Here is a 22,458-nt window from a genome sequence, read left to right as displayed (position 1 = left end):
ACGGGAAGGAGGTGTTGGGGACTGACGTCCAGAACAAACAATGGTGGTGTGTTCGGAAAAGCCTGAAAAATAAGAAATACATGACATCGACCTTTTCCTCTGTTTGCAGTTTTCTTTAGCAGCACAAAAATCATCGTTCATATGTTTTCTATATGTTCACAGTGGTGCACTGAAGAGCATTGTGTGCCGCTGTTGATCCGTGTTTGGAACATGTGAGGAAAGGGCAACATATTCTGTTTGTTTGGATGTCCCATGTCCTCCCAGATGTGGCGTCGGATGTGGTCCACTGTCATACATAAAACGATCAGTTGTCTCCCACACCCTGTGTTTGTCAGGTCGGGCTGATGATGAAGATTTCTCACGTTCACCCAAATTAGGAAACCTTATAAGCCTTATATGCCGTGGTTTCCTGCTGCATTATTCAACCGACCTACATACCTGACAAAGACATTTTTTCACATACCCATCTCTGACGTGCCTGTCATGTGCAACAGTCGTTCACAGCCAGTGGAGCCTCCGTGATGTTGCCAGGAAATTTGTAATAAGCCTGTGTAGTGTGACGCTGAACAAACGGCTAAACGTTTGTGCGTGGAGGTGCTGATCATGAGCTGCTCTGCTGCTGTGCTGCTGCTGCTGCTGCTGATTGTGTTTTTTTTCTGTCTCATTCATGCTTTCACATCCATTCAGATGTTTCTGTGGCAACCAGTTTTACATAGCAACAGACCGGCCAATAACAGAGTTTGATCTCCGTGCTTTTATCTTGCGCTCTCTCTCTCTCTCTCTCTCTCTCTCTCTCCATTTCACCTGCCTCCCTGTCCAAACTGAAAGAGAGTCTTGAAAGTGTTTCCTCTCATTAGCCTGTCACTGATCCTGAAGGCCCTTTTTTAAAAGACAAAAGTGACAACCACAGCAGCTTAAACTGCAAAGGACTCCCACAGCTGCAGGCCCAGGGTTGCGCTAAATGGAAAAGGCTGACATGGTCGAACTTCTGTAGCAGCAACAGAAAAGTGTAAATCAGTGCTGGCTCACGTGGGCGGTGCTACCATAGCTTCCGGAGCTGTGCGGCAAAGCCGACTCCAGGCTCTTGACGATCTGAAAAGAAGCGACAGCGTCGGTCCTTCAGCTCTGTGAAGGTCTTTTACACTTTCAGCATCCAAAATTAAACCATTCATCGCTGAGCGTTTTATGAAAGGGGGTTGAGTTTCTGAATCGTCCCAGGAAATCTGTGTGACCTCCTTCAATCACTGCACTCTGACACAGCACGGGGGAAGCTGCTCAGCGGGCGGCTGCCGTGCCTCACAGCCTCCAGGTGTACAAGTGTGCCGCAGTGTGAGTTTGAGGCAGAGATTTGCTGCATGAGGCCGCTGTTAAGACCCACTGATGTACTCCTGGGTAATATATCAATATTATATCGGCTTCGATTTTGGATGTCGTTCCACATGATACGAGTGTTGTCTTTTCCTGGGGTTAAAGGCTGCATTACGGTGAAACGATTTAAATCTCTGAACTCTCCAGGCTGTTCTTCTCATACTTGTCTTTACCCGCTTAGTCATTTTATCCACATTACTGATGATAATTTATCAGAAACCTCATATATTGTGTAAGTACACAGAGTCACCCCCACAACATTGTTACAAAATGGATATCGATATGTATGTTGCCTTGTCGGAGCATTCATGAAGTGCGTTTGATGAATTTTCAAAATACCGAGATAAATGTGTAAATAACGTGCAGCCTAAACATATTGTGATATCATATGTCCCAGCACTACACTGACGGTGCTAGTAGCATCGTGCGTATGAGAGAGGGAGTTCGTCGGATCGCTTCAACCTGTGTGAAAACATTTGCTCAATCAATTCTTCCTCCTCCTTAAGGAGAGTTTCATATGCTTCATTTTTGCGTATCGAACCAGATCACTCAACATTTTGTTGGCTGTTGCAGTTTGACAAAACTTTTTTCAGTGGATGCTATGTGACAACAAAAACACCATGGCCTTCTTGCTGCAGCGAGTGAGTGAAGTTACTACAAGTACGCACACCCAGGTTTATAATCCTCCCAACTTGTGACTAACTTGCCACAGCTGTGATGTAGCGTGGCACTGAAGCACAAGGCTGAGTCCAGTCACAGCTGTGTGTGGTCATGAGTACAACAGGCCACACCTGACCACACCCAGCTGTGATCTCGGGTGATCGCAGAGGTTCAGAAGACTTTCTAACCCATAAGGCTCTGTGCAACTATACAACGCTATTTCAAACTAGTTATTCAGATTTGTATTCGGAGTGTTCAGAAAACCCTGGGCTGAACTCTGAGAAAGCAGTATCTCCCTCTCTTCTTCACGATCTCATTCTCTTTGTTTTGTCAGCTCTTCTCCACCCTGTCACACCCTCTCATGAGATCAGCCTTTGTTTTGGTGCATTGTCACGTCCCACCCCTGTTTGTGTGTCTCTGACCACTTATTGTTCGAGCTCGGATCAGCCTCTCCTCCCGGGTCCTCCCGGGTCTCGGTGTTTGGAGCAGTTTCATCATTGTGAATCTTCTCCAATCGGTTCCATATTCTCTGACGCTGCTTTCCTGGAAAGGTTCAGCTCCATTCAACATGTTTTGATGGCCTAAAGCTGTAATAAGACACTTCATTTATTGTAGCTTTACTAGCCAGGGAAACCGTACACACACACACACACACACACACACACACACACACACACACACACACACACACACACACACATAAGGATTTTAGGCCGTGAGGGGTCAGGAATGTCGAGGAAAGAAGGATAAAGAGGGGAAATGGAGAGAAAGAGGGATAAAGGGGAGGAAGAGGGAGTAGAAAAGTGAAGAAAGAAAGTGAAAAGTAAAGTATGAAGTGGCTTAATCCGCAGTCTAGTTCAGTCTCAGCTAAGCTGTAGTATTATAACAGCACAATCTGTTGGGAACCACGCTGACTAACTGTCTGCGAAGTGAACTCGCTATCTGGATTTCTCTCTTGCTCCCTGTTCGTCCTCTCTCCCCTCCTCCTCCTCATCCTCCTCCCTTTTTCCCACTCTCAGTCTCAAACTCATACACATCCGAGTGTGTGAGAGCATGTCCAAGTGCTGCTCAAGAGCTACTTTGTGCATCTTTTATGAGACACGGTTTCACTGCGAAATCCAGCTGACAGCCCCCCTCGAGCATCTCTTGAAAGTAACCCAGGTTTTGTGAAGAAGGCCGTGTGAGAAATGATCGGAGAGAGAAGAGGAGATGGCAGAGGGTGGCAGAAAGGACAAACTGGGTGGGAGAGATCAAGACACGGAGAAGGTATTTCCGGAGTGGCGTTGGGGTTAAGACTAGTCTCTGTGGCTGATGGCTATCTCGGGATCCCAGTGCATCGTGGGTTAGGTCGCTGGACAGGAAGTGGACGGGATGTCAACTCACAGGCTGCGGTGGGACTGGAAATTGAGGATGTTGAGTGGATCGAAGGCTCCTCCTGGTGTGTCCCTGTGATGCTGTCTGGTTGGACTCAGATGCCGCCTGATAAAGTTCTTGTGAAGATGAAAAGGGAGCTTAACTCACAGTGGCCCGATGCACTTTATTATGTAGGGTCATGGAGATCATTCCTGTCCTTCAGCAATCTCCCCACATGTCTTGAATATCCTTGAAAGTTTGTGGATATTTGTTCCAAAAAAGGCTTAAAAATGCCATAAAACAACATTTGAAGAAAACTAAACTGTTCTTTTGTTACAAAGACAGATCAAATCTTCAAATCAAACAGACGTCTTTCATTCATTTAGTCATTTTGGGCGACAATTATTCACACAGGCACACACCTTTTATTGCCTTTTGTACATTTTATTGATCCATACTTTTATTAAATTTTTATCGCTAATATACTACATATATTATATTTTTACTCTTTGCTCCCAGCAATCTCCCAGCAAAGTGTGTGTGTGTGTGTGTGTGTGTGTGTGTGTGTGTATCAGCCCAAGTGCCAATCGTGTCCTTGCCTCAGCCTCACCTCTCAGAGACAAAGACTCTTTTCACAGCACACGTATCTCTCTCTCTCTCAGTCTCTCTCTCACACACACACATCCACACCATCCCATAAGGGCGTATTTGGAGAGCAAGTAGATCTGGTTACCTGTGTGGATTCTCTCTCTCTTTCTCACACACACACACACACACACACACACACACACACACACACACACATACACGCACACACATGCACGCTGCAGTTTCGATAACAACTATGTGTTGTCATAACTTATCTTATGTCCTGATTTAATTTCATCCTAATGAACAGGTGCAATTTATTTACCTATTTGTCACCTGGCTTCTGAAAGAATGAAGTAATGCCAGACATATTTGACTATCAGAATATGGAAAAAAAAAAATCAGTCAGATTACTGCCCCCTTGTGGAGGCTTTTCATGTATGTGTGTGCTTCAACATTAAAGATGTAGATAGATAGATAGAAGGCAAAGCACTTAAAAAAACAGAATATGAATTGGCAATAAAAGGTATCAAAAGCAATTAAAGGTTTGTGTGTGTGTGTGTTTTGGTTGTATTACTACATAGTATTAATACATTGTCTGAGCATTTTTATCTGCTTTTGTAAGAAAAAGACACATGGAGCTGCGTGGCGTTGTGCCACTTGTACAACTGTCCCATCCTCAATAACCAGGAGAGTGTATACTTTCTTAACATTCATTTTAAAGCAACATTATGTAACTTTTTTTTACCTTGAAATAACAGCTTCAAAATTATGTCACACTGTTGCAGATCTGGGATTTGTATCATATTAGTGTCGCACTTAAAAATTGTGGCATAAAAAATGCCAATTTCTACATAATGTTGCTTTAACAAAATGAACAGTGAAGACCACAATGATGTTTTCTTTAATTCGGCTACTAACATGTGTGAAGTCTGGACCAATCACAACAGGCTATTTTACATTGACCTTAGTCTGAACACCTGTAATTATAAGGCCCATTCAAAATGTGAATCCTGGCATCATGCCTGAGATGTAGAGAGGGGACGGGGACTGGACTAGATGAATGTGGAGACAGATGGAAAGAGCTTCGGAGCAGAGAGAGGAATCAATAAAGTGGAGTGAATATGCAGAGACGGAGGTTCATCCTGACCTCCCGTGTCATAGGTACAGGTGGGATTCATCTGTTTTCCTAGAATCATCTGTCATTGTCCTGACAGAGAGAGACAGAGCTACACACACATACACACACACACACACACACACACACACACACACACACACACACCTGAATGACATGTAATGTTGCATAAACCATTTTTCATTCTGTCCTACTTCATTTATTCTATCGTTTATAGTGTGTGCATGTGTGTGTGTGTGTGTGTGAACTTGTAATTGTATGAGGGTTGTTGTGCTAAACGCCAGATGGATAAGTGTACTAGCACGCACGCACGCGCTCACACATAGACACACGTGCATGGACACACTTATGGTACAAGCTGTATATGCAGGTGTGTGATGAGAAATCTGTTTTGATCTGTTTGGGCAGTCATGCGTCCCCCTCTCCTCCTAAGGTTACTCTCTTTTTCTCTCTCTCTCTCACTCACTCACTCACTCACTCACTCACACACACACACACACACACACACACACACACACACACACACACACACACACCTGTGGACCAGCGGGTTTGCTGACAGGTGTCATCAGTCCTCCTACATGTTTATCTATAGACTGACTCCATACTGACTCCGAGGCTGTGATACAGATGTCACATCAGCTGTCATTTAGCAGCACTTAGTGACACACACTGACACAGGCGGGGGCGGCTCGGCAAGAATTAAACCACACACACATTTCTGCGCAGGGTGGGGAGGAAATATGAGGTTGAACCACGGCTGCGAATTCAGCCCACTCATGATGAGCCGCATATGTGTATCTGGTGGTGTTTACTTATAAATGCTGTTGAATATGTCTCATGAGTGATGTCTAGCGTTTTGAGTCGGACTCATTATCATTGTAATGTTGGATTTACACCCTGTGTTTCATCATAATTCATTGCTGCTGCAGATTTGCTCTGAATTAAAGCACACTAGTCGACAGTAGTAGCTAGTACAGATTATCACCCAGTCATACGGGAAAAAAAGGCTTTGTCTTCTTGAAACCATTCATAGCTGTCCTGGGCTGTACTAAGCCCAGGATGCAGCGAAGGCGCCTCTGTAAAAAAGTATCAGAGGGAACTCATTTTGGTGGAACATTTGCACAAAGGGGGGGTGGAGACCTGGCAATAAAATAGCAACATAAAACAGCGAAAGACATATTTTGACCATGGCCTTATTCAAACTGCCAAACCAAATCTGTTTTTTGGCATGTCCAGATTGTATTAAGGTTGATTTTAGAAAGTCTTGACAGCAAAAATGCACATGAAATGCATTTTTCTTCCCAAATCAGATCCAGATCACGTTTGGGGATGGTTAGGATTTGGTCTCAGTCTGACCTCTCTGGCCACTCAAATTTGATATCAAAGTCTATTTTGCGTCACTTGGTTCCCAACACGTCACACACACGGACCATGGAGTGACACTCCCAAATCCAAATCCAAGTTGCCATTTCATTTTCAGCGTGTAGGTTGCTAGTTCACAGGTTGTTGTTGTGTCGCTTGATGATGGGGAATTCAAAAACAGTAACGTGTAGATAGCCGAAGGGAGAAGAATTCTGACTGAAATGATCGGCCAGTGACGGGCTTCTTACCTAAAGCCTGCTTCCTGTGAGTCAGACTGAGACACACAAATGATTCCTAGTAAAGGAGGTAGAGATCTTTGTCTGACCATGTAATTAGAGCCTGTGTGTATATGTGTGTGTATGTGTGAATGTGTGCACACCATTCGGAAATCTGGGTCAGCCAGCTATGAGCTGGTAACTCATTCAGGGAGAACAGTCCATCCCCAGGCTGCCCACTTTTTCTGCGTGTGTGCACATGCACACACACACTTTATTATCCTTCACAACCTAGCAACTGCATTTGTCCAAAACTAAACAGGAAATGCTGAGGATGTGAGCACTCTGGAGTTGCTGTGGAAACAAGATGCTGTGGATGCTGATGTAACTGGTTAGATGTTTGTAACCTGTCTGCTCTCATGTTGCTTAGGAGGGAAATCTTACATTTTCTGTTTTCTTATGGGCAGTAAATCCATGAGAAGAACAATACCAATAGCGATTTGATCCACCTGACAAGTATTGTCTCTGTAGACAAAGTCATATCTTATTCCTCTGCGCTGTAGAGCTCCTTCTGCCATGCACAACTATTAAAAGCACCTCAGTAAGCCACGCTGTTGCACTAGCTGACCTTCCTTTTAATACAAAGAACAAAGGCACTGAAGTTTCTGAATATTGGAACCAAATGTAAATTACTCTGTGGCTGAAAATACTACCCAAAAAATATATAATCTGTCTATGCTACATTTGCAAATGCTGCGCGGTGTGTTAGGTTAAGAGTGTAAGTTAACCTTTTTTTGTCAAATGCACTTATACATGTTGGACTCATTGTTCCATATTTAAAGCACTGGTAATGGAAAGTAGAGTGAAGTTTTTTTTATTCCCAAAACACTTTGCAGCATTCTCCTAAACAACTGAAATCAGTGGGGATAAAAAAAAACCGACCGAAAAAAATCCCAGTCTTAGAAAGCCCAGATATTGTTATTGACACACTTGATGTGGGGTTGAGCTTGTGCCCTCACTTCAGATGAGGTGTGAGCTGATGCTTTTCGTTTAGTAGCTACAGTGAAGATTTTGTCTTAAATGGTCTAAACAAAGTCTTCGTAGATCAAATTGGGATATCAGGGCTTCTGGAGACTTGGACCAGGAGCTGTGCGGGGCCATTTTTTGGTACTTAAGTTGTTTAGGAGAATGCTGCAATGCTGTTCAGCTGTAAAGCTCCACAGATGTTTGGTGGACTACAAAACTTCACCGAGTTGTCCATCAGCATTGGAGTGATTTGTGGGTGAACTGCTCCTTTAAGCTTCCAGCAGAAGCACATGAGCTAGTTGCTGCATGCCACAGGCATGTTCGAGATGTCAAGAAAAAGTATTGTGTTACGGGTTTTGATTCAAGAGACTGCAACAGTAATGCTGAGATGCAGATGAAAGGAAAAGGGAAACACTTCTCTGGTTTGTCCTGTGCTTAGCTTTAAGTCATCAGACTTAAAAGCAAAGTTATTTGTTTGGTTTAATACTGTGGCGTTGTCGTGTTTTACCCTCTTGTAAAAAAAAAAAAAGGGAAAAACAAAATGCACGGCGCAGAGATCAGAGAGTATATGTATTCAAAATGTATTTTCTCCAACTTTCAAACATGCCTGGGAGATTGTCATCTCTGATCTCTGTCACCAGACCTTCAAAACCATCCATTGTTTCTATGGCAACGAGGATTAAAGGCCAATTTCCTGCCACGAGCTTGACCTTTAAATGTCCTTTTGTGACCTTTCTCTGTTGTCAGCATCTGATCTCTGCTGGAGAGAAAGAGCCTAAAGTTTGTCTCAACTGAGCTCTCTGTACTTTGTTTTGAGCTGCGTCATATCAAATCACTTGATGTTTCTTACTTATTAATATTACATGCTGCACTGTATTTTTAAAGTTGCTCAGCTCAAACCCACATGCTGTGCTGTACTCTTCTTATGAGACTTTTTCATTCAAACTGCATTTTAGATTTGTGCACGCACGAAAACTCCCAAGGTTTCATTGCGTGTCATCTGGCTGTTGTGTACACACAGTCCTTTTTCACTTTTTTTTTTTGGTCAAAATCGCAGTTCGGGCCTCTTTATGGTTGGGTCAGACATCTTGATTTCTCTTTTTGTGGGTGTATGCGTGTCTGTGAGCTACAAAAGTGTGCGTGTGCTCGCTTGCTGTGTGTTAATGGGGCTGCAACACTCACTTTATGAATTGTCAAAGGACCGCACTGCCGGTTTCTGCATATTTTAGACCACTGGCTGAATGTAGTAATGCAGGATCCAGCGGGAACACTTTGGAAAACTGCCCCAAATAGTGTGTGAACAGTCGATTGAAAATGGTCCTTATTGCAGCTGCACTACCACATTCATGATGATGTTATAACTTTGATCAAAAATGTATGAAGGCACGGAACCTGAAAGTTCTCACATAAAGCCAGTACTCTAATAATGTCCAATAAAAACTGAGCCAGGGGAGGAGGAAAGTAAATGATCAGAACCTCCAGCACATTATAATGTCAGGCATGGAAATTCAGCATAATGTGAATATTTCCATCAGTTTAATATCATCAAACCATGTGTTTCAATCTGCTGCTTTAAGTTCTCTTCATGCATAAATACTAAATTCTGATTGATAGTTCTTTGCCGTACTTTCTCAGTACTGAGCTACTTCTCAGCTTCATTACAAGTACAACGCTGGAAGGGTTTTATTATGAAACTGCTGCTACAGCAGTGAACGAACAAGAAGGCATCTTTTCTAAATTATGATTAAAATCCATATAAAACTAGAATATAGCATATAAAACTGAATATTGTTTTATATATTAACTGCCCCAGTAAAGGCTTCGGCTTGCAGAATTTCCAGATTCTCTAATTCTCAGCTTTTCCCATTTTCATAATAACACCTTTAGGTTTAGGCCAGGTGGTTTTCAGCTTGCACTTCAGAGATTTATTGACATTTCTCAACAGATTCTTGTACTTTATAAACTAAAGAAATACTTATGGGATAGTCAAAGAAGCAAAGGCTGAGATAATGTGTATTTTAGTCCCTTGTGTGCTTCAAGCTTTAAAAACATTATCCTATCATCTCAACTGTGTCAAGTCGATTTGTAACGTAGGCTCGCTGGTTTTGATTCTCAAACCCAAACCAAGATCTTCATGATGTGATTGATGTGTTAAAAATAGTCTCATTACTGGATGATGACGCTAATCTATGTGCAAATTCCATCTATATAATGGAAATCAGTAGCAGTCATCGTCTCAAACACAGGTATAGAACTTAAATGCCATTCATATTCTGAATAGAGGATTTGATTATTGGCCATAATGTCATAACCATCCAAAGTAGACTTACCACGAGTTATGAAATTGTGAAAGATGGTATATGATCCTGTAGAAGCCAGAAGTCTGTATGATATCAACCTTGTTTTAAGAAAAAAATGTTTTATGCGCGATGTCATAGAAAAGTACTACACTCCCCACAATCCTATAGTGTAACAGCAACGTCTGTCATTGGTGGAGCTCGCTGTTACCATGGAAATGTTTACCGAACCCGCAAATTACATGTTCGCTAGTTACTGCTACCACTGAGACTTGTAGTGATTTACACCCCTTTCGACACTCTTCTGCTCATCTCTGAAAAAATGCAAGTCAGAAAATGAAATCATGGTAGCTCTGTGCTAAACGATCGTAGAGTTCAGTGGTAGCAGTAACTAGCGAACATGAAATTCGCGGGTTTGGTAAACAACGTCGTTGTTACATTCGCAATGGTTTATGGGATGAGTAGTTCCTTCACTCTTACGATAATTATGTACACAGATTTTTTTCCCGTTTTCCAAAATTGTTTTTGCTCCAAATCAAATGTTTTATGGTCAGGATTCATCTTGTAGTTTATTGGCTTGTTTCCAGGCTTAAAACTCTTTACATAAGGATTTTATGAAGCGTCAATGGAGCGAATGAATGGGAAATTCACTTCCGGAGACAAAGCCGTTAAAAAAGTGGGTGGTGACTGTTGAGCTCTATCGTCCTTTTAAAATTACACCCTTGTTTCCTGTTGTCATGGTTATCTGTGGGCTGCTGCCACTCGGTGTACCTGCATAGAAATAGTAGAGGCAGATAGGACGGTTTCATTCAAATCTATATTTCTCAACTGTGTGTGTGACATTAACAGATGTTATCACAACAGAAAGGTCACGATGGGAGACAAACGGATGGACAGCTCTGTCCTCCTCAGCACCCCCCATCACCCCCACCCACCCCTCAATCGATTATTTATGGAGCTGATTGGTCGAGTCTGGCTGAGCAGAGCTGAGCTGAGCGCTGCGAGCGTCTGCCCTGCCTGCTGTCTCTCATTATACACACCCAAAGGGGGAGGGCTATGACACACTCGCAACACACCCACCCGCACCCAAAACCACACACACACACACACACACACTTTTCCTCATCTCCCTCTCTGTCCACACACACCGCGACATGCGCTCCGGTCTTGCTTACATCATCCATGCAGTAGAAACAGATCAGACACCCATGCATACATGCTGGACTGTGCTCCTCTGTCTCTCAGATATACGGTGTGTGTGCTGCATGATACACACGCGCGGCGACAAGCTGCACAGCCGAAGCCTACAGAACAGACGCACTCTTTGACACACACGCATACACACACTGAAGACTGAATTTACAGAAGAGGGGAAGAATCGCTCTCTAAAGGAGTGAATTATCTCAAAGCGCTTGTTGCCAGAAGAGGAGAGAAACACCTGGAAGGAACATGTTCATTTCATGTTGTGAATAAGAGAAAGGAAAGGCGGCGAAACGCTCCAACCCTCAGGTGTTTTTTTTTTTTTACCCTCCGTCATTCTGTGGACATGAAGAAGGAGTTTGTGTGAGTAAACAGACGCAAAAAAACAAAACAAAAAAAAAACCTCTTCAGGTGTTTTTTGGCGTCTATGTGCCAAAGTGAGTGTGCGTTCAGGCGCACGGACCGTTCCGTATGCTTCAGATGGTTCGAACCCTAGCCCAGTTCAGCATCGCTCTGGAGGAAATGAACGAGAACGGGGAGAACACGGGAGATGAAGGAGGTGGAGGGGAGAGAGAAAGGGGAGAAGAAGTGGTGGACAGAGATGCTGTGGACCAGTTTAGGAGCAACAACAGGAATGGAAACTCTGGTGGGAATCTGAATGGGAATGGACTTTGTTCCGGAAGCCCCAACGGAGAGGTAGAAGAGTGTTTTCTCCTCTGTTTGTGTGTGTGTGTGTGTTTGTGTGTGTGTGGCTGCTGCTTGCACCTTCGGTGCATATCTAGGACGTTATCACCTGCCTGTCCAAGTCAATTCAGATTTCACTCCATCCAGCCTCCTCTTTTCCTCTCTCACTCTCCTTCTCCCACTCCTGAAGATCCTGCTTTTCTTTGAATTATCTTACTTGTTTTTCTGTCACCACTACAGCCTACTCCTTGTTTTGAACATGTCCACCGTATCTCTTCCCGCAGATCCTCCTCTCTCTGTCTCCCTATAATAGAATTAGAGCGGAGTGAATCACACGATTAGCTCCAACACTGTCACAAATACTCTCTGGAGTCTCACTCATAAAACCTGCACCCATCTTCGCAGTGTCTTTAGTGTTTTCCTCGCTTCGTGTTCTAGTCGTGTCCGCTCGAGTGTGGGAGCATAATCAACAAACAAGCCTTGGTTTACATCCAGACCTGTGTGAAGGCACAAACTCACACATATGGTAGACATAATGCAGCCGCCAGAGTTCTGCTAATCTTAACACCCAGTCTGCTAATCCACGCCGAGTGGTGGAGTGTGTTTGTACGTAGGAGGGAAATGTATGTAAGAACAGAGCTGAATTTTCTCTTCAGCAAGGGTCAGGAGAGAGAGATGTTTGTTTTTTCTTTCATAGGAATCAGTCCCCCCCCCAACACATATACCTGTGGAAATGTTAGAGTTAAAGCTAAGCCTCCACTGTAGCAAGAACAAAAGACTTTGTTTGGCGTCATGGTACTGTTGAAAAAATCGTAGGACCTCAACCGTTGACTGTTTTCATGACGGATACATTTCTAGATTATTTTTAGTGAGCACGAAATTGTCAGGTGTCTCGAAACGAAAGATAACCAGGACGGTTTTTTGCCATATCGTGAAAGTGTTTGTAAACATGCAAATATATAGCATGAGAACACCCAGAAATGATGATAAAAATCACATAAAGCAACAGTATGTGACTTATTTATCTCGAACTTGCAGCCATCATATTGATGGTTCAGTGTCTTGTAACAGGGTGAATGGTGTCTCTGTCTCAGCCACTGCCCCCCCATCACTTGTGTCTGCACTAACTTCAGTGAGAGGGTCGGATCACAGCGTTACATACATGTTTACTTCAACATACACGTTTTCAACACATAACATCGTTATGATGTAATGAGTTTTGTTTGTAGTCATCACCTACATTACGTCCAACAAACTGTTACAGACCTGAGATTTGTATTTATGACAGCGGTGTCGCAATCAGAAACTGTGGGGGTGCTAAATCACTCAAAAAGACCAATTTTTACATCATGTTGCGTTGAATGATTAACTGGTTATCTGCGTATTAATTATCTGACCTATTACAAAATACAAAACTGTATTGCTGATTATCCTTCTAGTTTGTTTCAGTGTGAGTTTCAGAGTTCTGCAGACATCGTCCGCCTGCCTCCTCTGAAATATAATTGAACTAGGGTTAGGGTCGTTGTCTCTTTCTAGAAATCATGAATCATGTCATCCACAGACATCGTTGTGAGCAGTTTCATGTATCACCGGACAAAAGGAAGTGCGTCTGCTCACGGATGAGAGGCTCGATGTCGAGACAGAATGGCGTTAATTTTAGTTAAGTGAGTTAGCTAGCCTCTTGTCCCTGAGTAGGCTCTTACTTCAGCGTGGTGATACAGTTGATGGGTGTCGTTCAGTAGAAAAGAAAATAGTTCCCACATGATTCTGTTCACATCAAGGTCTGTGGCTTAACTTGAGTGACCAGGTCATGATTTCTGGAAAGACATTTTTCAAATGTATGCGTCATCGGTTTTCATTATGTTTCAGAGACTGTAGACGTCACACGGAAAAAATCTATATGGATAAACAGCACTAAGGATGAGACTGAAAATATGTATTTTCCATTTTGGGGTGAACTGCCCCTTTTGATATTGATCATTCTATGAACTGATTGTATGAATGTGATGTGAGACCCACGAGGAGCTGCTGAAAGGGAAGAATATGATAACACGCTGGAGGGAAAAGGAATGAAGAGATGATGATGATGATGATGAAGGAGGAGTCGGGAGATGGATCAATAGTGAGCGTGCATATGTCTGGAAGAGAATAGCTATCGATCAGAAGAGAGTAGGTCAGAGCTGACTGCGGCCTGCCGATGACAGTTAGGGAGTCCACAGAGACACACGCGCACAGACACACTGACACACACGTGGTGTTGCTTACGATGAGGATTACATAAGCCTGCTGACAGGATGACACTCCTTCCTGTTTGAGGACTGCCACCTCGAAACATGACGTGAATATCAATGCGTTGTACAGTTCTGTATGCATGAATAGAGGAAGAGGCAGATAGGTGGTGGCGAGGATGCCTTCCCTTTGCTCGAAGAGGCTGCCTGTTGCTGCTTTCGCCAGGCCTGTTGCCAGGGGATGCAGTCGTCTGTGGGGGGGGGGGGGGGGGGGGGGGTGTGTGTGAAGGCGGCAGGGGTGGAGAGGCGTGACGACAGAGGTGGGCTGCGGTTCTGCCGCTGATGCTTTTCATGAAATAACTTCAGCGCGGATGTAAAACGGCACGGGTCTTGGAGGAGCAGAAGTCAGTAGTATGCCCTAAATGTTGTGCTGATGCTGAGATGCGCATGTAGTCATTTGGCCACATGCAAAGAGAAGGAACTGAAAGAAATTCACAGTCACAATTCAGTATTTCCTCCTCATTATCCTCCTAAGCAGCACTAATAAGGTATTTATAGCAAGAAGTCACGTTAAACATCATGTCATGATATTTGGTCCCCCTTAATTGACCCTCCTGGTAGAAGGGGTAGTTTCCTTTTCTGCCTGTTGTTTTATGTGTTATGTGTTATTTGAGAAATAAACAAAAACTTGCAGCTCTCTTTGAGTAATTTAAAGGAACAGTTCCACATTTTTGATACGATTGCCACAATTCTGGGCTTTTTACTGAATCCATTTGATATTTTGAATTAGATCCTCAACCATTAGTTGATTAGTCGATAAGTCAATTGAAAGACAATTGATTACCAAACTCATTTGTTAATCAATTATTCGTTTTTCAGTCATTTTTCAAACAATAATGTAATTTGTCAATTTGCCATTTCCAACAACATAAATGTGAGGATTTGCTGCTTTTCTTTGTAATTTCTGTTAGTAAATGTAGAGTAAATATTGGCCTTTGAGCATTTTTCACATTTAGTCTGGGTTTGTTATGTTTGGACAGCGTCAGGCTAGATGTTGCCCACTGTTTCCAGTCTTTGTGCACCCAGACATGAGAGTGGTATCAGTATTCTTATCTACTCTCTACTACTACTCTAACTCTCTGCAAGAAAGTATTTCAAAAGAGACACAATTCCTTTTTTGACCTTTTTAAACAAGCTGTCAATGTTGGTGTAGTTTGTGTATCTGGAAGTATGCACAACAAAGTAGAAGGCAATCTGTAAGTACATACTAGCTATGCAGCTATCTGTAATATGAGACAGATAATAAGAGACGGACAAGCAGAAATAAACAGCACCTTAACATTTTATACAGCATTTTATACTTGTTTCTGAGCACCTGTATGCTGTACGAGGCTGTAAGCCAAACAGCTGCAGTCTTTACAGCCTTGCCCCCACCGTTTTGATGGTGGCTGAGGTCACAAAGAGAGAGAAAGTGGCCTTACAAAAATATTTGATAGCTCAAAATTGAAAGCAGCTGCTGCACTTAGAACAGAACAATTGTAAACTTCAGTCCTTCGTCTGCAAAATACCACTTTACTCAAACGTCTTTCCAAAAGAGGTGCTGGATGAAAAACGTTGGTTATTTTCTGTCCAATAATGAATACATGAAATTTGAAAATTCAACAGCTTGAATGGCGTTCGGTGTTTCTCGTGCGACCACGCTCAATTGCCAAAGAGTGGCCTTGTCAAAATGTCCAGAAGGAAAATCACAGGAATGGTTTTATGCAAATAAAAAATAAGCAGCAACAAAAAACTCTGGAGAAACAAAATGATATAACATTGATTTCTTGCCTTGTCTGCTCTCGACTGTGGAGCTGTAACACACACACTCACAACAACGACGCTAACAAAGACACGCACAGCGTATAGTATGATAAACATCGTGAAGCTAACATATCGCCGAGTCAAACAGACGTTGACCGACTCTGGTGTACGCTGTCTTTACTGTCTGGCTGTGGATGTGAGGAATAAGTTACTTTATGGACCCCCTGTGACCAAGCCATTATCAACACACCGGAGGGACACATGAGAACACACTGTTCAGATCCCCTCTGGTGTTAATAAGCGACGGGCTGAATCCAGCGAACCATCTTGTCTCTGCTGTCACACCGGCTGTACCCCCGAGTGAACCCTGAGCAGACGCTCTACACATTATGGCATATTTGTGTGGGTGGTACCCAGATGAACAAACCGGGATGTACAGACCTGTCTTTCTAAAAAAGATCTTAGCTCGGCTGTTTTGGGCTGATTCAATTACACAAACACATTCTTGCTCCTCAGACCGCATCATTCCTGACATCTGGATCAAAGTTATCCCATTACAAATTATTCATAGCTGCTGTATCAAGATCTGCCGCTCGGAAAAATAGGTCACTCTGGGGGTTTAAGAAGGATGTTTACAAAAGGGCCTAAAATAATAGTTATTCATGCTCAGTTGCAAGGATATTTAGGCAACATTGTTTATTATGTGTTACATTGTATGCTAACCAAATGTGTATAAGCAAGAGCCGTACTAAAACAGCAGGAGCCGCACGGAAAACAGTGACATAATCATTAAACTGTATAATTTTATATGCGTTTTCTCTCAGACTTCACTTCAGTAACACTTTCTTTTTGGTTTTATAAAAGCAAAACAGACTTTAACAAATGTATATCCTGTAAAATACTAACACTAACACAATAATAATCATCATTAATAAATGGCAAATGTATAATTGATTCAACTTTATTTGATGGTCATTTCACAGTTTACAATCACTGACATGCTTTATAAACCATCTGTCCAGCAATTTGTTATTGGTTACTTGTAATACATGTTGGTTATTAGGTAATGAGGCATTTAAACATTCTTTATAAAATGCTTATTAACATTAATTAAGTGTATAATGATGTATGTATTAGCTTTATTAACTGTATTGCTTTAGATTCCATAGCTTTCAAAGGCATCTTCTCAACTGCTGATGAATACATTTGAAAAAAGCATAAAGATAAAAACTTAAGTTAGTTAAACTAAAAAGAAAGTTTTTAATTCTCTTATAAATAGTTTGAAGAAACTCATAAGATTCTTAGTCTTTTTAAGCATCAAGATTCTTACAAATGTCTTATAATCTAACATTAATGTTATTAATGTTAATAAACATCTTATAAGAGCCTATTACATATTTAGTAATGTTTATTAAAAGGAACAGACTCTAAAGAGTTATCAGTGTAAAGTTGCAGTTGATCTTTGTAATACTTTTGAAAATGGTTACAAAGGAAATATAACCAAAGACTGTTGACAGTTGTGTATCTGGACCGGACCAGGTGCAGCACTAACTGCGGTCGTCTCCCTGCTGTATTCAGAACAGCTCAACATGTTGCACATTAAGGCAACAACAGCATGTTCCTGTCTCCTGTCAGGGTTTGTCAGTAGTCAAGTAGACAGCGACAAGAGTTGTTGTGTTTTTGTTCCCGGGAACAGAACTATGGCATGATGACAGTGAGAGGAAATGTGTGGATAACCCTGGTCCTCCTTCTTCTTCCTCTTCCTCTTCTTCTTCTGCTGCTGCTGCTGTTTGACCTCCCACCGATGTGGATGATGATTGAATGCTGCTCAGAGGAACTGAAGCAGACGTTCCCGGGATCCTGCAGCAGCATCATGTGCCTATGCGGCTGCAATATTGGGACACTAGCTGGCTCTTATTTAATTTTTTTGTCCAGCTTTGTTCGTCATTTTTGATCAGTCACAGTAAAGTATTTCCTGAAGTAACTGATGAGAGCTGGCAACAAGGAGTCATAACTAAAACAAGCTGTTCATAATAAATGTCAAGCTTATTTGTAAGACGGAAAACAGTAAAAAAAAGAGATAAACCTCTGACACAGAGGTAAACATTAAAAATTGTTACTCAAACTTTCCCCTGCAGATATCATCACAGTGTACAGACCAACTTCCTGCTTTAACTTTGACCTGCAGTACTTGACAAAGTTGTTTGCGCCCAGAGTTTACCACTGCGATGAGGGATGAGTACCGACAGTTCAGGTGCGCTCACTTATGCACCTGCAAATGTTGCCTCCAAATAAAGTGCTTTAGATTAACGTTTTAGATTTTATATCCCTCTGTACACAAAGCAGATTTAATGATTTAATTAAGGCTAGGGTTGTGGGCTCGTTTTTCACCGCAGTATACTAGTCCTGCACCTGGAAACAGCCCAGTAAAGAAGTGTCTTTTGTGCAATGAATCATAAAAGAACAAGTTGATTTTCAGATGATTAATAATGTATTCAACAAAAACTAAAAACATTAATTCATTGTTCTTTTCCATTTCCTGAAGTGTTTGATTGTATACAATGTTAAAAATGCAATTTAATGAAGTTAATAGATAATAGATTCAAGAAAACCTGGGGCTCAGAGGGTTTGACAGCCAACAGCTTGCTCAGATGACAACCCGTCTGATCACTGAACACCTATTTTCTTGCTCATACAGAAATAAGACTCGAGATGCGACAGATAGTAATCAATTATCTTTTGAGAAAGTGAAAATTTTTGACCCCGGAAGTGAAAATAAGTCACTAGACTAATAGAACAATGAACGAGCAAACAGCGGGTCATGCTGCGTCATCGTAACACTCGGTCACTGTGTTGTTTTGTATGGATCCAGTTGAACCTCCAGGCCTGAGGACTGAGAGCGTCCTGACTCCAGCTTTGTTGTCAGAGACTCAACCTTCGCTGTGATCATACAGCTTTTCGGCTGGGGTTACTATGGTAACCCCTGCTAGCAAAAATGAAAGTAGCATTCTGAGAATTATTTTCACCATGTTCAGATGTGTGTGTAATCTAATAAAGACGAGCAGCACAGAACAGAGAGACATTCCTGTCTGCAGGGAAGTCCCCCTCTTGTTTTGTATCATCGTCACACGTCATCGTTCCTGTTCTCGGGTCACACGTTCGGCGTAGAGCAGATGTCTGAGGATCACAATCGTCGCTGTGCCGCCGTGCGTGTGGCGATTTACCTACGTGCAGCTGTTTTCAGATGTCTGTTTGTTTGTCTGTGTCAGGTTGACATTACAATTATGAGTCCAGTTAGGTAAGAGATCAGATCTGCGCTCGTTAATCTGATCATCCTAAATGAGGTTTAATTTGTATGAGACATTCATGCAGAGGCAGCCATGTTGTTTGTGTGGAGTACAGTGTGTTGTGCGTCATTGAAACAACATCTATCGCTGCAGTAGTTGCTGCTACCTGCTTGCTGTACTACATATATTTTACATGACGTGAATACTGCAGAGGCAACAAGGAATAACTCGGCAAACTCTCACTGAGAAGCAGACTTGTAGTCTTTCTTCGACAGCACTGCTGCAGTTCCAAATACGAACAGCCCTGTAATTGTCTGCAGCTGCTCTCCATTTACTCCTGACAGCATCTCAACACCTTTTTCAACAAACTGACACATCTGTTGATAATAGTGGGTGATTTGTTGATTGATTGTAGAGCTGAGACGATTTGTCAGACGGCAAATGCAGTGACAAACATTGTGACTGATAATTTTAAGGCACTCATCAAACACAAATGACAAACATTATTATTATTATTATTATTATTATTATTATTATTATTATTATTATTGTTATTGTTGTTGTTGTTATTATTATTATATTGTTATTATTTATAAAAAAAATAATGCTTTTTGTAAAACATAATGCAGAAAAGAGATTATTGGGATAGTTTTACAATAATTAAACAGGCTTTGTGGAACTGTTGTGTTTTGCGGGAAGGCGGTCATTATTTTATCTCAGTTGGCTCCATTCCTAAACTAGCACTAGGTTATTGTTGCTCTCTGTTAGCAGAAACAAGCCACTTGGCAACTTGCATAAAGTCAACTCCTTTGAAATGTCGCAGAGGAACCGGCATGAGTCCTTTACAAAGGAATCCACAGTCCAACAGCGTTAAACAACCTCACCAAATCGTCTACAGGCGACCGAAAGCGACGGGAAAGGTTTTATTTTTCACGTCACGTTACAATCCACTCACATATCACCATTGAAAAAGTTATTAATACATTTAAATTGCTACAAATTGTTTCAAAAAGCCCCTTAAAATGAACTGTTTTCAGTGCACTGATGTCATTTTGGACAAAACATTCTGTTGTCAAACTGTAAAATATCCCCCCCCCCATTACATACGTATATTTCTCAAATATTTTTGATAACCACATTTAAGGGATCATTGTAAAAAATGTGTGTTTATGTATATAACAGTATCAGCCGATATATCAACATCTGAATTTCTTCCTACCTCATATCGGTCGGGCTCTACACTTATAAGAGCTGCTGCTCGCTGTGACCCACCATGTATTTTGAAAAAGACCAGTGTCCCCATTCGGAGGATAATTGGGGAATATAAACGGTTGATTCCTGTGGTGTTCATGTGATTCTCTCTTCAGCAATGTGTAGCCCAGTATTTACTCCGCTCCATTGTGTCTGTGTGTATGTGTCGGGCAGAGTAGACTTGGACTGAATCCCTCGCTGTGTGAAGGAGCAAAGGTGTTGACTGAAGAGATTTGTCACTGGTGGCACATTAAAGCAGAAAAAAAAAAAAAACAAAAAACAACAACGATGCCTCTCTGCACACTTTGACCCATTTTTAGACGTTTTCCACTCGCACTCACTCGGTGGCACTCACGCCGCATCTCACCCTGTGGTGGTACCCCACAGCCACCCCTGGGACCCCTCAAATGCCAAACACTAAACATGGCCTTTCTGGGAAGTCATTGTTACGGTTATTTATAGGGCTCGGTGGCGCTGGCAGAGGGGAGCAGGGGAAGAGAAGGGGAACAAAATCCTCCTCTGTATATTTTTGTGGCCTGTGTGTGTGAAAGACAAAGAGAGAGAGGGAGAGAGACATTGTGGTTGTAGAGTATATGCACCATAGGGTCTTGCTTGTGGCCTCCGGCTGATATTTATAAGTCATGGGTACCGGAGTATTTTTGGAGTCTCCCCGGAGACCGCTGAGATAATATGTCTGACCACGATCATTATACTCCCTTTTCTGTTTTCCCACCTCTCTCTCTCCCTCCTTTCTATTCCTCTCTCTCGTGCTCACTCAGTCCACGTCCTTCTTGGCCCCAGCGCGTTTGGGGTTTGTGTCCAAAGAGAGGCCCGTTCACCTGCATCCATAAAACATGAGTCATTGTTTGGAGTGAATCGCTGAGTCATGCTTTGCTTCTGTGGACTTCCTGGCCTCGGTGACCTCTAATCCGGTCCCTGTGAGTGAGTGTGTCGTTGGTTAGAAAAGGGAGATTTAAAATGGCAGGAAGGCAAGAGGCGACTGCTGAGTGTTTTTTTTTAAAAGCTATTTTTAACCTAAGTATGCGTCGGCAATGACAAAAAAAAATAATAAATTGCCATATAAAGTTAGGTGTTAGTAATGTTTCTCTGATTGCTCATACTCCACTGTCTCTTTATCTGACTGCCGGGAATCTTGTATCAACACCAACAACATAAAACGACGATGTTGTCACAATATTTGATTCCAGCAACAGCTGCAGCTTTGAGTCATATGTTTGCAGCTCTCAGAGCAGCAGAGTCGACGTCCCTGTGTTGTAAGGAAGTTATTTTGGGGTTTTAAACTATGAACTTGGAACTAAAACCTGGTTCCAGTGACATAAGAGTGCAAAACTTGGACTGACTTTCTTTGTGTCTCTGTGATTGTTAGTTTGAATCTGCCCTTCGATGCATCTATATCGAGGGTTTCTCCCCTGGAGAGCCAAAACTAAACGGTGTGCCACGGGCCAAAAGCAAAACATCAGTTTTTTATTGCGTTGTGTTGTTCAGATGAAAATTGTACAAGTTACCGTAATTCAGTGTTTTTTTTTCCAGTCCTGTTTCTGGTGGCCTCCTGCCCTGCATGTTTCTAATGTTTCCCTGCCCCCACACAGTGATCAGCTCGTCATCAAGTCTGATAACGATCCATTAATTTGAATCAGTTGTGTTAGAGCAGGGAAGTATGTAAACATGCAGGACAGGGAGGGCCACGAGGATTGAAGAACACTGCCGTAATTTATGTACTTACTGCAGGCTCAGCCCGCTGTGCTCACATTATGAGAAATAATTGATAATCATCAGCAGCATAAACAGGGATTTATATTGTAATTGTTTCCAACTATTCCAAATACCTTTTAAGTTATTTTCCATTTTTCTGACAAGCAGCCTGATAGAGTTGCACTTTATCGAAAATATTTTTGATATTATCATTATTATTGTTATAATTATTGTTTTTAATTTAGAGTTAAAGGGATCGTCTTTTACAGAGAAGGTCCAGAC

The 22,458-nt window shown here is 42.1% G+C and overlaps 1 protein-coding gene across 2 annotated transcripts in view; it reads left to right on the top strand.

Moving 5' to 3' along the window:
* Positions 1–22,458, top strand: part of arhgef17 (Rho guanine nucleotide exchange factor (GEF) 17) — a 69,592-nt gene that overhangs the window by 26,179 nt on the left and 20,955 nt on the right. The gene's annotated exons all lie outside the window — the stretch shown is intronic.

Source organism: Sparus aurata, chromosome 2 (genome assembly GCF_900880675.1).
Source record: "Sparus aurata chromosome 2, fSpaAur1.1, whole genome shotgun sequence".
NCBI classification, from domain to species: domain Eukaryota; kingdom Metazoa; phylum Chordata; class Actinopteri; order Spariformes; family Sparidae; genus Sparus; species Sparus aurata.
Note: the sequence above shows the minus strand (reverse complement) of the source record. Positions and strands in the feature narration are given on the sequence as shown.